At 37.0% G+C, this 14,970-nt stretch overlaps 1 pseudogene; it reads left to right on the top strand.

Annotated features, from left to right (window-relative positions):
• Nucleotides 1–12,962: 12,962 nt before the first annotated feature.
• LOC129472180 (epsilon-sarcoglycan-like) lies at nt 12,963–14,244 on the top strand (annotated as a pseudogene).
• The last annotated feature ends 726 nt before the right edge of the window (nt 14,245–14,970 follow it).

Raw genomic sequence — 14,970 nt, 5'->3', positions numbered from 1 at the left:
GTTTATAAAACAGTCCCTACTTTTTTTCATCTGCTGACATGTTACATATCTCTCACAATAGATTAAAAGGTATCATCTAGTCTTATGCTTTCTCTACAGATAATTTTAACTTTTCAACTAAAATGAAGATACAAAGTATCTATGTATTAAAGAGATGCCTTGCAATTTGGAGTTAATTTTATTAGGTTTCTTATTTTAAGATTGATAAAGGTGATCTGAATACTATCTACAAAAAGAAAAAAACTGAACAATTTACTTTTTCAAGGGTGAAATGCAGGCATGCAAACTTTGTCAAAGCAATAGATAAGCATTTGCAATGTGACAGGAAAAAAATGGCAAAATCATTATTTTAAGCCAATGTTTAATAAATGGTAAGAAACTAATTTCAATGATGTGATAAAATAGATGTTTTTTCCCCTGAGTTCCAGATACCTTCATAATCTTAGAGATCACAGCAGAGCCGAGACAATTTACCTACATCTGCTTTCAAGACAAACCTAATGCCCTCAGATCTCAATTCATGCTTCCTAAAATACCACGAAGCCCACACCAGGGTACTCAGGTCTGAGAACGTACATATTTCTGAGAGTGCATATGTCCCTAGAAATCTGGTGATATTTAAATCACAGCACTCTATAGCACTCTTAGTTGGGTAAAGTTTGAGAGGAACAAAGTATAACCTTCCTTGGAGAAAAACAAAGAGTGAAAGACCAAATGAAAAAACAGATGTCTCTCCAAACATACCAGAAATGAAGTATGGTATTTAGTCAACTGTACCTTGACCATTTAGAAGGAGCCGGAAATGAATGCTCTGAAGGGATGTTCCAGGTGGGTCATAGTCCTCACAGATGACACACTGAAGCTTGGAGAATGGACTCTCTACAAAGATGTGGGCAGGGAAACTTCCAGGGATGGAACATCCCAAGGCAAAGGACAGCAGAGAGCTGGTACACGTGAGGCCTGAAGGGTCAAAGGAAGGAATGGTTACCATATCCCCGAGAGTGTGTGTGCAGAGGATGACTTACTCAATAGGGACTGTGGCTTTGCTAGAGCACCCCAGCCACCCCACAGCCACTCAGCAGAGAGGGAATCAAGGAATCAACATCCCAATCCCACTCTCTTCCCAGAACCCTCTGCTGTATCATTGTCAGTCTTGACAGAGACCAATCAGAAAGCAGAGGGCAGCACCTGGAATCAGTCTCCCTGGCAGAGAGTGGACTGGAAGCGCAGTCATAAGGTAACTAGTACAGAGCTTTTAATATTTAATAATGGAGAAGCCACATTGATTAACATTTCATAAAATGTTAATAACCTTATCAGAAAACAAACAAACAAAAAAAGGTGTCTTTTTCAGATAGAACATTTGACAATAATCTGGGATTTTAAAAAATGCATACGTATACACCCATATACTGAATTGTTTTCAAAAGAAAACTAGAAGTCAAATTATAAAACTATTAAGATATACAAAATTATAATAAAATATAAAAATACATAAAATTATAGATAACTTTGAACACTGTGCAACCAGCCTCAATTTCTCTACTATTGAGAAATAGAATCTATCCAGTTAAGGTATTATAACATGAGGAAAAGTAAGAGAATGAGGAGGAAAAAGGGGGGAGAGGGGGAGAGGAGAGACAGGTAACCAAGGGGAAAAAAAGGATTGAGGCACAGTTCTTTTTATTTTCCTATTCGACTCTGCAATGCAGCCCTGGAAAATGTGTTAACCGTTAGAAGCTGGAATCCATGGATCCCCTGAATCTAACTGCTCTCTGGACCATTTTAGAGACAAAGCCTTTTTCTTCTGACAAACTGCTATTTCTCACCCTACCTTCTAAACATTTCTTAGGAAGAAGATGCCTAGAAATGTAGAAGTACCATTTTCTAGTTGGTGGGGATTGAGAGACACTGAAAACCTATTTCCACAACAGTGAGGCTGAGATCTAGATTTCTATTCTCCATTCATGATTCAGCCTTCCTTGCCTCCTATGTCAATGGGCGAGGCTCCTTTGGAGACACAAGGGATCCCAGGTCATGGGTCATATAGAGATAGGCTTTATGTACGCAACCTCAAGCGCCAGTTTCTGCTGAACTGCTTCCTTTCTCACTTTTCTGACCCTGCCAAGCATTCCCCTACCTGTGCAGAGCATAGTTACTAGCACAACTGAAAACATCTAAACTACTTCCTCTCTGTCCTGCCATGTGGGAAACCAACTTAATTACATCTTTCTACCTTTCTTCATCCTTTACTCTTTTTAACATGCATTTGTTTTATTAACATTTACTGAGCACCAATATGCTGCCATTGTGTGAAGATGAGTATACAAAACAAGACATCAAGATCCCTAATCTTAAGCAGCACACAGTGTAGTGTCCTTTCCCACATTCCTGGAATACAACAGAACATACATGGTACGCATGTGTACCATAGGCATAAATATATATGCATGCTTATAGATATACATAGTCTAATCCTGAAATACCTCCAATCCCCTGGGGAAAGATTCTCCCCCACTTACCACGCTCTCTTCTGGCATCCTTCCTATGTCTCCTGATCTTTTATTTCAACAGGTTTTTAAGAATTGAACATATGCAAGGATGCTGAAGCCCACTCAGAATGTTAAAGACATAAGCTTGTTCCTGGATGAGGGTTAACAGTGGTAGGAGTTGGTAATCAGCTCTAGAAGAGACGGAAGGAAGTAAATAAAAGATGATATATGAAGACAAAATTGTAAAGATGTGGTAAAAACTAAGGAACAAGATTCCCTTCAAAGTTATCTTCTTTCTAATATTTCTTTCACTAAAACTCAATCCTCTAGAAACAAACAAACCTAAAATTTAATCTTTAGAATGAAATTTCATAAGGACAAATAATACATAAGAAAGCTGTTTCATTGTAAAGTTTTTTCCAAAGCACCTGCTTTAAGATAGAACACGTATATTTGCGCAGTCATTAGAATCACCTGAGGAGCTTTTAAAAACTATCAGGTACAGGCCAGAGCAGACCAATTAAACTAAAACCTCTGGGGTGAGCCCAAGCATCAGTATGGTTTCAAACTCCCCATCTGATACTAACACGCAGCCATGGTCATAAGTAATAAATATATATTTAGACATATGATTATGAGTTATGTGCCAATCATCCCTTAGTAAAAAAAATTCTCAGCAATGTTTTGTTTTTGATAAATCATTGTCAATAATTTATTATAATAATCTATAGCTACAGCTTTAAAGTCTTTAATAAAGGTAGATATTTAGGGTTTGATAATATCTATTTTTTAATAAAATATAGAAGATTTTTTTAATGCTTAATAATAAAATGAGCCACCTAGAAACATAGCAAGGTCTTTATAGGCAGATAGAGCTTGGATCAGAATAATGAGGCAAAATTTTTATTCCAGCTGCTCCCTCCCACCCACATCCTCTTTTTTCTTTTCTAGCCCATGCTTGGGGTCTATCGTAGAGAACTTAGATAGTCTAGGAATTTGAAATACAAGCAATGTTGACTTAGAGGAACTCTAAAGTCTCCTTCACCTAAATTGTCAATAATTTCATAACTATGTTTCCTTTTCAGTCATTTTAGTAAGCAGCACAAGTCACTGTTTTTGAGTGCACTCACACAATTTAGGCAGCAGCGGCTAAGCTAGGCTTGTGCTGTGTGCAGGACAGCTACCGAAAGAAGGAAGGGCTTAGTCTTTAGAGGTATGCTTACAAGGTATGGAAACCCAGATTAGCTCTGGCATATAAACTACAAAAATGTTCTTGTTAACTGGGCAACATGTTTTCTAAAGGTGCAGAATCCACTTTGTTTCTATCACTTGTCAGAGTTAAGCATAAACAATGTACAAACAAACAAATTGTGCCAGTATAAAATGTAATACTTGTTTATGAGACACTTCCAGAATCTGACAGTGGCCCTCTGTTAACAATATTTAGGCCATAACTATATTGGCCAAATTTTACAAAAAAAAAAAAAAATATGAAGCTTTGGGTAACGTTAAATAGCTTTATAACTTTCCTTGTATCTGGTTTCTAATCTCAGATTAAATCAGGCCAGAGTTATCAATTTTAATGATCACAATGTCACATTAAGCAAAAAGATGAATAAGAACCTGTGTATACTGTAGGCTAACATTCTTTTAATCCCCGACTCTATGCTTTGGGAGTTTATGAACCAGTAAAACATCTCCAAAAATGTTAGAAAGTAAAACAAAAGTTACCATTTAAAACAAAATTGCCAAGGAAGGACATTAAATGGTAAGAATAAAACCAGATCCACTATTGCCATTACATCATTATATCATATAACACTAAAAGAGTAGGAAGTATAGAATCTGTCAATAAAGGATAATTCAGTAAAAATAGTATACTTAATGAAATTTTTATCATTTTCTTGAATATCTCACTTCACTTCAATCCAGTGAAAATGTCATCACAGAACGGCCTGTGTCCACTGACTGGTACTCTGGAGCCACTGTTCTGAGGGTATTCATCTAGACTCTTGCCTAGTTTCCCGGAAAATTCTGCCTGTAATCTCATTCATAACTGGGCAGAGGTTCCCTTCCGGTCCTTTTAAAAGGCAACTAGCATATTCATGACAAATCTGGAAGGAGTATTTCTCCATGCAGTTTAGAACTCACAGTTCTACCAGAGCTTGCAATAACAATGGCAAACAGTAAAACAGTCGCTTTTCTCAAACATTACAAGGTATATGAAGTCACAGTTATGTTTCTTTGTTTCAAGTAAAAGCTTAGGCAGCACCTCAAAGAACCTGATTCCTGTGAATCAGAAAAAGAACTTACGGCCTGCCAGTCTTGTAAGCTTACAGTTTTCCATATCGTATGTGATTTTATAGATTTAGCTAAAGTATGGCAAGATTATTTTATCTTATAAAAACATTTATTACTTGATATTCAGGACAATAGGAATAAAAATTATCTTGTTCATTTTCTGAAGTCACTACTGACTGATCTACCATGATTGAGATAAATTTAATACTACATAAAGAAATTTTCTTCCCAAACCGGGCAGGATATCTGTAAAATTACCCAATGATCCTGTTTTCTGTTATTACAATGACATTCAGATTGTTTATTCCAAAGCAAATACTTTATTTCAAAAGTCTGGAAACCAGTCATCTGATTTCATTTAAAAAATTGAGAACATCCTACAAAAGATTTGAACTACAGATTTTAAGTTAACTGTAAATTAACTAAATTATAAATCAACTTTTTATTTTAGTTTTTCATTTATTTCCTTTTTAAATTTATTTCCATTTTTTATTAACAGTACTCTCATGTTTGGTAAAGAGAAAATACAGCCTTATTGGTCTGTTACTAAATATTTCTTTCTTAATTGATCTCTTTCTGCTCTTTTTCAATCATAATCACAAACCCATAGATGCATTTCAGGGGATGACAGTGCAAACACACAAGAGAATGTCCCCGAATTTTCAATACCCCATATTCATGGTGATCTTGAACTTTAACTTCTCTGAAACCACTTACAAAGAACTGAAGGACCTCAGAATGGTTCATACTGAAAGAAAATCTTGCAAATTGTTTTTCTCTCCAATGTTAAAGACACAACTCAAACTGATGAGAAGACAAGAACATAAAATGGAAGTTCTTACGAGGACTCCGAACAGGCAAAAGAAAGAACTATGCAATCAAAAATAAATAATATTTGAATTTAAGGTGCTTTAGCTAGCTGCAACACAAAAATTACGAATAAATACATAATTAAAATTAAAATTGAATCAGTCAATTTAAAATTTTTTATTTGAAATCCAAATCAAAGGCTTTGTAGTAAGATACTTCACCTGGAAAAAGAGTAGCCCAGGTTTAAAATTTTTTTAGTAAACAAAGACCTTGTCTTTGTCCATTTGTGCTGCCATAAAAAAGTATTTGAGACTGGGTAATTTATGAAAAACAAAACTTTATTTTTCACAGTTCTGAAGGCTGGGAAGTCCAAGATCAAGGTACCAGCAGGTTTGGAGTCTGGTAAGGGCTTGCTCTCTGCTTCCACAATGGCACCTTGTTACTGGGTCCTCTGGAAGGGACAAACTCTGCTCCATACCTTGTGGAAAGTTGGAAGGGCAAAAAGGGTTAATTCCCTCTAACCCTTTTATAAGGCACCAATTCCATCCATGTGGGCAGAGCCCTCAGGGTCTAATTATATCCCAAAGACCCCACCACTTAATACTACTGCATAGGGGATTTAAGTTTTATTGTGAGTTTTGGATAGGGCACAAACGTTCAAATAATTGCAGACCCTCTCTACTGTCCACACTAAATAGGAATCAAGCCAACAAGCATCAATGTGCTTCAAATAGAGGCACCTTCAGAATGGTATTTATGTTTAGAGTTCTCTCTACTCTTTTTCTTCTATCCCAGTTGTTGCTCCCAACATTCCTTACTTCTGTGATTGGCTGAAATGCAATTTTAGCGAGCTAGCCTACAAAGAATAATTGAATGTTGATTCATGCAGTATTTTTAAGCAAATTATTTTCAATATTTGAAATGCAGATTTAGTTTTGAGAAATTAATCACACAGTGTATCAGAGAAGACATATATAGTCACCTAAAAGAAGAAATGTTCTTCCAAGTTCTGCAAGATTTGATTGTCTTGAAATAACTGTATTAACAGAAATAAATTTTTAAAAAATGCATGCATTCAAAAATGAGCCATTGAATGATTTAAAGAAAAAAGTCACAAAGACACATATTAGTAGAGCTAACCGACTCTGCCCCTACTAGGGGGTGCCTCCCAGTTAGGCTACGCAGGGGTCAGGGACCCACTTGAGGAGGCAGTCTGTCCATTCTCAGATCTCAAACTCCATGCTGGGAGAACCACTATTCTCTTCCAAGCTCAGTTAGAAATGCAGAAATCACCCACCTTCTGTGTCGCTCACAGTGGGAGCTGTAGACTGGAGCTGTTCCTATTCAGCCATCTTGGAACCACAATCTTATCTTTGTTTTTACTGCATTTCCTTTTGGGTTCTTGGTCATGAAATCCTTGCCTAAGGCAATGTCAAGAAAAGTTTTTCCAATGTAATCTTCTAGAATTTTTATAGTTTCAGGTCTTAGGTTTAAGTCCTTAATTCATCTTTGTATAAGGTGAGGGATGAGGATCCAGTTTCATTCTCCTACATGTGGCTAGCCAATTATCCCAGTGCCATTTTTTGAAAAGGGTGTTCTTTCCCCACTTTATGTTTTTGTTTGCTTTGTTGAAGATCAGTTGGCTGTAAGTATTTGGGTTTATTTCTGGGTTCTCTATTCTGTTCCACTGCTCTATGTGCCTATTTTTATATCAGTACCACACTGTTTTGGTGACTACGGCCTTATAGCACAGTTTGAAATCAGGTAAAGTGATGCCTCCAGGTTTGTTCTTTTTGCTTGGTCTTGCTTTGTCTATGCTAGTCTTTTTTGGTTCCATATGAATTTTAGAATTTTTTTCTTATTCTGTGGCATTCTGATGGATTCTAATGGGGATAGTGTTGAATTTGTAGACTGCTTTTGGCAGTATGGTCATTTTCACAATATTGATTCTACCCATCCATGAGCATGAGCTGTGTTTCCATTTGTTTGTGTCATCTATGACTTCTTTCAGCAGTGCTTTGTAGTTTTCCTTGTAGATTCCTTTGTTAGATATATTTCTAAGTATTTTATTTTTTTGCAGCTATTGTAAAAGAGGTTGAGTTCTTGATTTGATTCTCTGCTTGGTTGCTGTTGATGTATAGAAGAGCTGCCAATTTGTGCACATTAATCTTGTATTCGGAAACTTTGCTGAATTATTGTATCAGCTCTAGGAGCTTTCTAGAGGAGTCCTTAGGGTTTTCAAGGTAAATGATCGCATTGTCTGCAAGCAGTGACAGTTTCACTTCCTACTGTTTTGGATGCCCTTCATTTCTTTCTCTTGTCTGATTGCTCTGGCTAGGAGTTCCAGTATTATGTTGAAGAGGAGTGGTGAGAGTGGGCATCCTTGTCTTGTTCCAGTTCTCAGAGGGAATGCTTTCAACTTTTCCCCATTCAGTATAATTTTGGCTATGGGTCTGTCATAGATGGCTTTTTTTACATTAAGGTATGTCCCTTGTATGCCTATTTTGCTGAGAGTTTTAATTATAAAGGAATACTGGATTTTGCTGAATGCTTTTTCTGCATCTATTGAGATGATAATGTGATTTTTGTTTTTAATTCTGTTTATGTGGTGATCACATTTCTATTGTGAAGGTGGACACAACCTCAACCCATTTACTATTTGATTCATCATCTTCCTCTTCTTATTCTAGGATCACCAAGCATACTTCTGTTAATAAATTAGGTGCCTGTGTATGATCCGGCCAGAGTGAGTGAATGTGTTTATCAGACTATGAGTTGCATTTTTTACTCTAAATTAATAAAATGGCATTATGACTGTCCACATCAGTCACACTGAAAAATGGATTCACTCTCAGTATACAATTGAAATCAAACTTCTGAGAGTGGGAAGATGAGGACCCAGCTAGACCATGTTCAATTCACCAAGGACTTACTTATTATTGAGACAACTTGGGGAAAAAGACACTATTAATCATAAGCATTATTTTTCTCATTTTGAAACTTTTAGTGATAGAAGGTTTTAATACAACTTTTACAAAGATAGAAAAATTTTACTAAAAAGTAAAGCTCAACTCTCTCCTTCTGCCAAGGCACTTGGAAAGACATGTTTTGTTTTGCTTTTGTTGGATCAGCATTATATTTTAATGCCTATCACATGGTGCCTAGAACAGAGTTGGTCTTTAATAAAGCTCGGAGAAAGAGCAGGAGGAAAAAAAAATTCTAGACAGGAGAGATGTAAGAAGGCTCTAACACAGGCAAAAACTCAGCCGAGTCAAGGAACTTACTATAGGCCATCAGGGAATTAAAAGACATGCAGGATGGATGAGGTGTAGTCATTGATGAGAGTGGTCAAGATGTAGTAGCAGGATCTGGATATGTGTCACAGCATAAAAGGCCATATGGGCCATGGCAAGGGGCTTAGATTTTACTGTCTGCGTGATAGGAAACCACTGAAAGAATTTAAGCAGGAGACGAACATGATTTAATCACTGTGGCTGCTATGTGAGGAATGAATTTATGAGGAGACAATAAACAGGAAGACCAATAGGAATTTATCCCAGTGGCGGTAAACTCCACAGGAGGAAAAAAAAAAAAAAAAGATAACTGATTAGCATAGAGTAATAGTGGTGATGATGGAGAGATATAGATGGGTTCAAAGCTCTTTTGAAGATAGAATTAACAGGAGTTAGTTATTCAATTAGGTGTAAGGATGAGGAAGTCAGCAATGGCAGGAATGACCCCCCCCAGGTATCAGACTTGAACCATGCAAGGGTTGAAGGGACATCCTGCAGGTCTTTGCTTAGGTAGACCCAAACACATTGTACTTGATTGGGCAAACCAGTAAAAAGCTGGTTTCTCTTAATAGAAATATTCCTAGTTTGACTTCCTGTCACCTTCAGAAATAGGCCATAAATAGGCCATAAACTTGAAGAGCAGATTGGGGTAGTACTGGCATTGTCTAGTTCTTTAAGGATTCTTTCCCATTCTTATCATGCTTAAATAATATTAATTTGAGGTTTCTATACAGTTAAATAAGCAGCTGCTCTTTCTCCCCCTTGGTTTAGAACCAATTAAAAAATAAACCCCAGCACCATGACCACCACCTCCCAAAAAAGACAGCTACCCAGGAATAGGTAAGGTTGATTTGAGAACAAGGCCTCAGATCTGCGGTCAAAGGCTACCTAACATACCCTACCCACTACCTTGCTTGCCTCCCCCATTCTAGCCTTAGCAAAGTCCAGTGGAGGAAAAGTATAGGTTTTAAAATGAGACCAGCCTACCCAGGATTCTTGTACTACCAAGGGGAACAAGGAAGCAGAGAATTCCCGCTGCTGATCATCTTATAATTTTGTTCCATTCAGTTGGGAAAAAAGTACCAACGAAGGTCAGATCCTTGTGACATCACAGAAGGGAGCTTGCTCCTGCTCCAGGGATAGCTGTGAATATGCTGCACTCTGCTTACTGGGAGCAGCAATGAATGAGAACCAAGATTCAAAATAACTCTAACCCTAACCCTAACTCAAGACGGATTAAAGACTTAAATGTAAAACCTAAAACAACAAAAACCCTGGAAGATAACTTACGAAATATCATCTGGACATAGGGCCTGGCAAAGATTTCATGATGTAGATCCCAAAAGCAATTGCAATAGCAATGAAAATTGACAAATGGGACCTAATTCAACTACAGAACTTCTGCACAGCAAAATAAACTATCAACAAAGTAAACAGACAACCTACAGAATGGGAGAAAATATTTGCAAACTATGCATCTGACAAAGGTCTAATATCCAGAGTCTATAAGGAACTTAAGCAAATACACAAGCAAAAAAGATACGGTCCCATTAAAAAGTGGGCAAAGGACATGTACAGACACTTTTCAAAAGAAGACATACATGTGGCCAACAAACATATGGAAAAATGCTCAGCATCACCAATCATTAAAGAAATGCAAACCAAAACCACAATGAGATACCATCTCACACCAGTCAGAATGGCCATTACTAAAAAGTCCAAAAATAACAGATGCTGGAGAGGTTGTGGAGAAAAGAGAATGCTTATATACTGCTGGTGGGAATGTAAATTGGTTCAGTCATTGTGGAAAGCACTTTGGCGATTTCTCAAAGAACTCACAGCAAAATTTCCATTCAACCCAGCAATCCCATTACTGGGTATATACCCAGAGGAATACAAATCATTCTATCATAAAGACACAGGCACACAAGACATAGCTTCATCACAGCACTATTCACAATAGCAAAGATATGGAATCAACCTAAATGCCCATCAACGGTAGACTGGATAAAGAAAATGTGGTACATATACACTACGGAATACCATGCAGCCATAAACAAGAATGACAGCTGCCCTTTGCAGCAATGTGGATAGAGCTGGAGGCCATTATTCTAAGTGAACTGACACAGGAACATAAAAACAAATACCACATGTTCTCACTCATAAGTGGGAGCAAACATTGAGTATATACGGACACAACGAAGGTAACAACAGACACCAGAGCCGACTTCAGGGTGTGGGGAAGAAGGAGGGTGATTATCAAAAAACCACCTATCAGGTACTATATTTATTACCTGATGGTAAAATAATCTGCACATCAAACCCTCATGGCAAGTAATTTACTTATATAACAAACTTGCACCTGCACGTGTACCCCTGAACCAAAAATAAAAGTTAAAAATTAAACTTGTAAATGACCGGAAATCTCTTCTGGTCCCACCACTCATATGCTGTGTGATTCTGGGGAATGGCTGAATCCCTGCTAGGGATCACAAATGATCATTAAAAGGAAATGTGATGGAAACTGTAAAAGGTGTGAGTTGTATTCTTCCTAAAGAGTTTACCAGTGCTGCTTCCCACTTTGTGTACCTTGGGAAGTCTGAGGCACTTGAGCATCTTGCTGCCCTTCCCTAGGTCATTCAAACTTCCAGGCACTATTTCTTCAGTTAGATATCTTCAGTCTTTTTCTCAGAAGTGACATCCTTTCTCCAGATGCTATCTGAGTTGGAAGGTCAATACGTAAAACCTACTCACACCGAGATACCTATTGGGAAGCCTGGAGTTCCAAGGACCCTCAGAGAGTATCTTAAGACTCCAAGCAACACAGTCTCTTCCTTTCCAACATTGTAAGACGCTGTGGCTGCTACACAATCACTTCTGGGGAACAAAGTGACTGTGTGCCCAAAGACCTAGACGGTGGTTTTCCCCTTTGACAGGGTATTAGAAGGAACACACCCATTGTTCATCTATGTCAGGTGAAAAACTCAAAATGCAAACAGGTAGGGGGAGGGGGACCCCCCAAAAGTCAAAAAGATGAGGACTATCAAGGATATATTTCATTGATAATAAAAGCTCTAACAGAGCTAAATTTGCTTCATTTCATTCCTTAGCTATATGGATGGTTTCTGTACAACTTTGTGCTATTTTTTTCATATTTACTTGCTTTTTTGACTTCTATGATTAGTAAAATCCATTTTAATCTAAAGTCTTTTGCTATTTCACAGGAATAGTTAGGGAAAAAACCGACAAAAACACAAAGAGATATGTAAACAGCATGCAGAGTATGGAGCTTTCTGAGGACTGAGGCTTCTGGCTTCCAGAGTTCTCATTTTCTTCCAATCTCCGTTTAGTCCTGCATTGAATTAGGCTGTAATATTCCATTATATGATAAAGCATCATTTAACAGGAAGTTATACTCTTTTATGTTATATTTGCATTTCATTTCCATGCTACTTTTTAGAAAATAAGTGATAAGTAGAAGCAGAACAGGTATTTGTAATTACTCATGAGTCATTTGCTCTCACGTAATTTAATAGCCATAGATCTTTAATATTTATAGCACATGTTGAAAGGATTTAACATATGTAGGGATCTTCACCAAATAACTCTATACTCTTCTTGAATACAAAGATGTAAATTTTGTCACTATTTATGCAACTTGCTAAAAATGTTGCTATTAATTCATGTGAATGAGTTTTTCCTCTAAGATTTTAATTAAAACACAAATGCTTTGCACACTTCAATCTGCAATATCCTCCACATGCATTTTTTAATACTGACTGATCAGTTGGATAGCAGAGGATTTCTTTGTAAGATGTTTTCTCATACCTGAAAATTTCCACAAAGCAGTAATTTTTGTGTGAAAGCCCATTCAAAAGCTAAATAAGCATCACACTACAAAGTTCTCAGTGGCAACTGTGTTCTCTTTGCATTTCTGTGTACAACAAAATGTGCTCTAATAAGAAAAGAGTAGAATTAGCCAAGCTGCGAGGAAAGAAGAAAGGGAGGGGAGGGGAGAATTGAGGACTACTGGCCTTGTCAGCCCAATAATGCAATTGCCCTGGTGATGGGATCCTGCAGACCCCTGTGCTTGCATAGGACAAGTTCAGGGGATACGCGGGATGAGCCTGTAATTGTTGTCACATCCTTGATGACAGTATTCATTATTTTCTCCAAGGTGCACTCTGATCAGAACGCATACCCATCTGTAAGTGTCCTTTTGGTTTATGCTTTGGAACGAGTATTTTAAGGAGAAATTTCCACCTCACCAAAACCTGGTGAGATTAGTGATGATCCCAAAGCATTTAAAACTAATTGAAAGGGTTATTCATTAAGACCTGGATGGCTCCTATTCATCCAAAGAACACCATATAGTGAGAGAGTCCTTATGGCTCTCCAACAACTGAAAATGTGGAGAAACCAACTACCATTGACATAATTGCCTATAATAGGTGCACCTTTGAGATTGAAAGGCATAATTGGATAATATAATGTCAACAGAGGACTTCCTGTTGCCATATCAAGCAGAAATCTTCATTAAAAATATAAATGTGTAAGAAATATTGGCCAGGAAGGTTCTTGGAAACTTTGTCAGGGTGGAGAAAAATGTGCTGTGGCCAGAGGACTGAATGCCATAAACATCACAACGGCCCTAGATAGGGGCAGCAGGGTTCTGCTTCCTATTAACGGCCTAAAGGCGGGCATTTTCATCAGGATTGGTGCCGATGTCCCATTTTCTTCTTGATTACAAGATGCTGAAAATCCACAGAATTAATTGAGATACAGTCAAGAAATGGAGCCTGTAATAACATGTGCTAAAAAAATTTATACTCCATTTTACATTGACTGGTGCAAAAATTCATTTGGTTGATAAAACAAAGCAAGTGGCCACCTATCCAGAAGTGATTTGTGGAGGGGGAATTTTAGTGAGTGATGATGGAGAGTACAAACTCTTTTCAAAATGACTGTCTGAAAAGCAGATAAATACATGGATTTCTTAATTATACTGGCTGTGTCCTCAGCAGTAGCACTGGTCCTCTTTCTAGTACTTCCTAACATCAGGCACTGTCGACAGGAAGAAGTAGAAAAGAGAAACATGCAAACACCAGACATCCAACTGGTCCATCACAGTGCTATTCAGAAATTTGCCAAGGAGCTTCAAGACACATCCAAGAGTAGAAAGACAGCATGGCCCCCATCAACACTTCCTGTGTCTCACTTGTAACTGGTGAAATCATACCTTCCCTGTACATGACAACCATGATAGCACTAACACACAAATGCAGCAGAATGTGTGACATCCAATTCAGGTTCCTCAACAACAAAGTACAAGTAAATGTCATCCCTGAAGAAAGAGAACTGACCAAAGCATGAATTTATAATCAGACAATATAGCAGTTATATCACATTTCTTTTCACTTCCAATAATGCATGAGCTTTTCTGGTATATGGTGTATATGTTCATGGTATTAACTGTAGCAGATATTATAATACAATATAACTTACATTTTACTAATGTATTTTTTACTTAAAGCATTACTGACAATTTGGAAAACACTGATGACTTTATATTTGTTACAATTAAAAGTGATCTTTAAAATAAATATTACTAATGAAAAGATGTAGAAATCTATTGAGCAAAACAGGTAATTCTAGCTGAGACAACTAGAATTTGAGAGAAAACCATGTCACAAGTGGGAAAGTCAACATCAATCAAGAACCAGCATCATCAGAAAATGTATTATCACAATCAAAATCATGTATAAGTTTGGATTTCTACAAGAGTTGTTATTCAGTGCAGAATACTTTGCCCATTAATTATAATGATAAAAAATAACTCCTATTCAACCTTAAATCTAAATTATGCCAGAGCTTTCTAGAATAATACAACTACTTCAGAATGCTATCATTTATTTTAAAATTCTACGTTCTAATAATTTTTAAAAATCTATTAAATGTACTTCTTTAAGTGGCTAAACTTTCTTTCCAGAACAATAGCACAAATAGAGTAATGCAATATAATAATATCACTATATTCTTCAGAATCTTAAAAACAGCAATGACAAAGCACATCT

Source organism: Symphalangus syndactylus, chromosome 22 (genome assembly GCF_028878055.3).
Source record: "Symphalangus syndactylus isolate Jambi chromosome 22, NHGRI_mSymSyn1-v2.1_pri, whole genome shotgun sequence".
In the NCBI taxonomy this organism is placed as follows: domain Eukaryota; kingdom Metazoa; phylum Chordata; class Mammalia; order Primates; family Hylobatidae; genus Symphalangus; species Symphalangus syndactylus.
The sequence above is the reverse complement of the archived record's forward strand: the minus strand, read 5'-3'. Positions and strand labels throughout refer to the sequence as shown.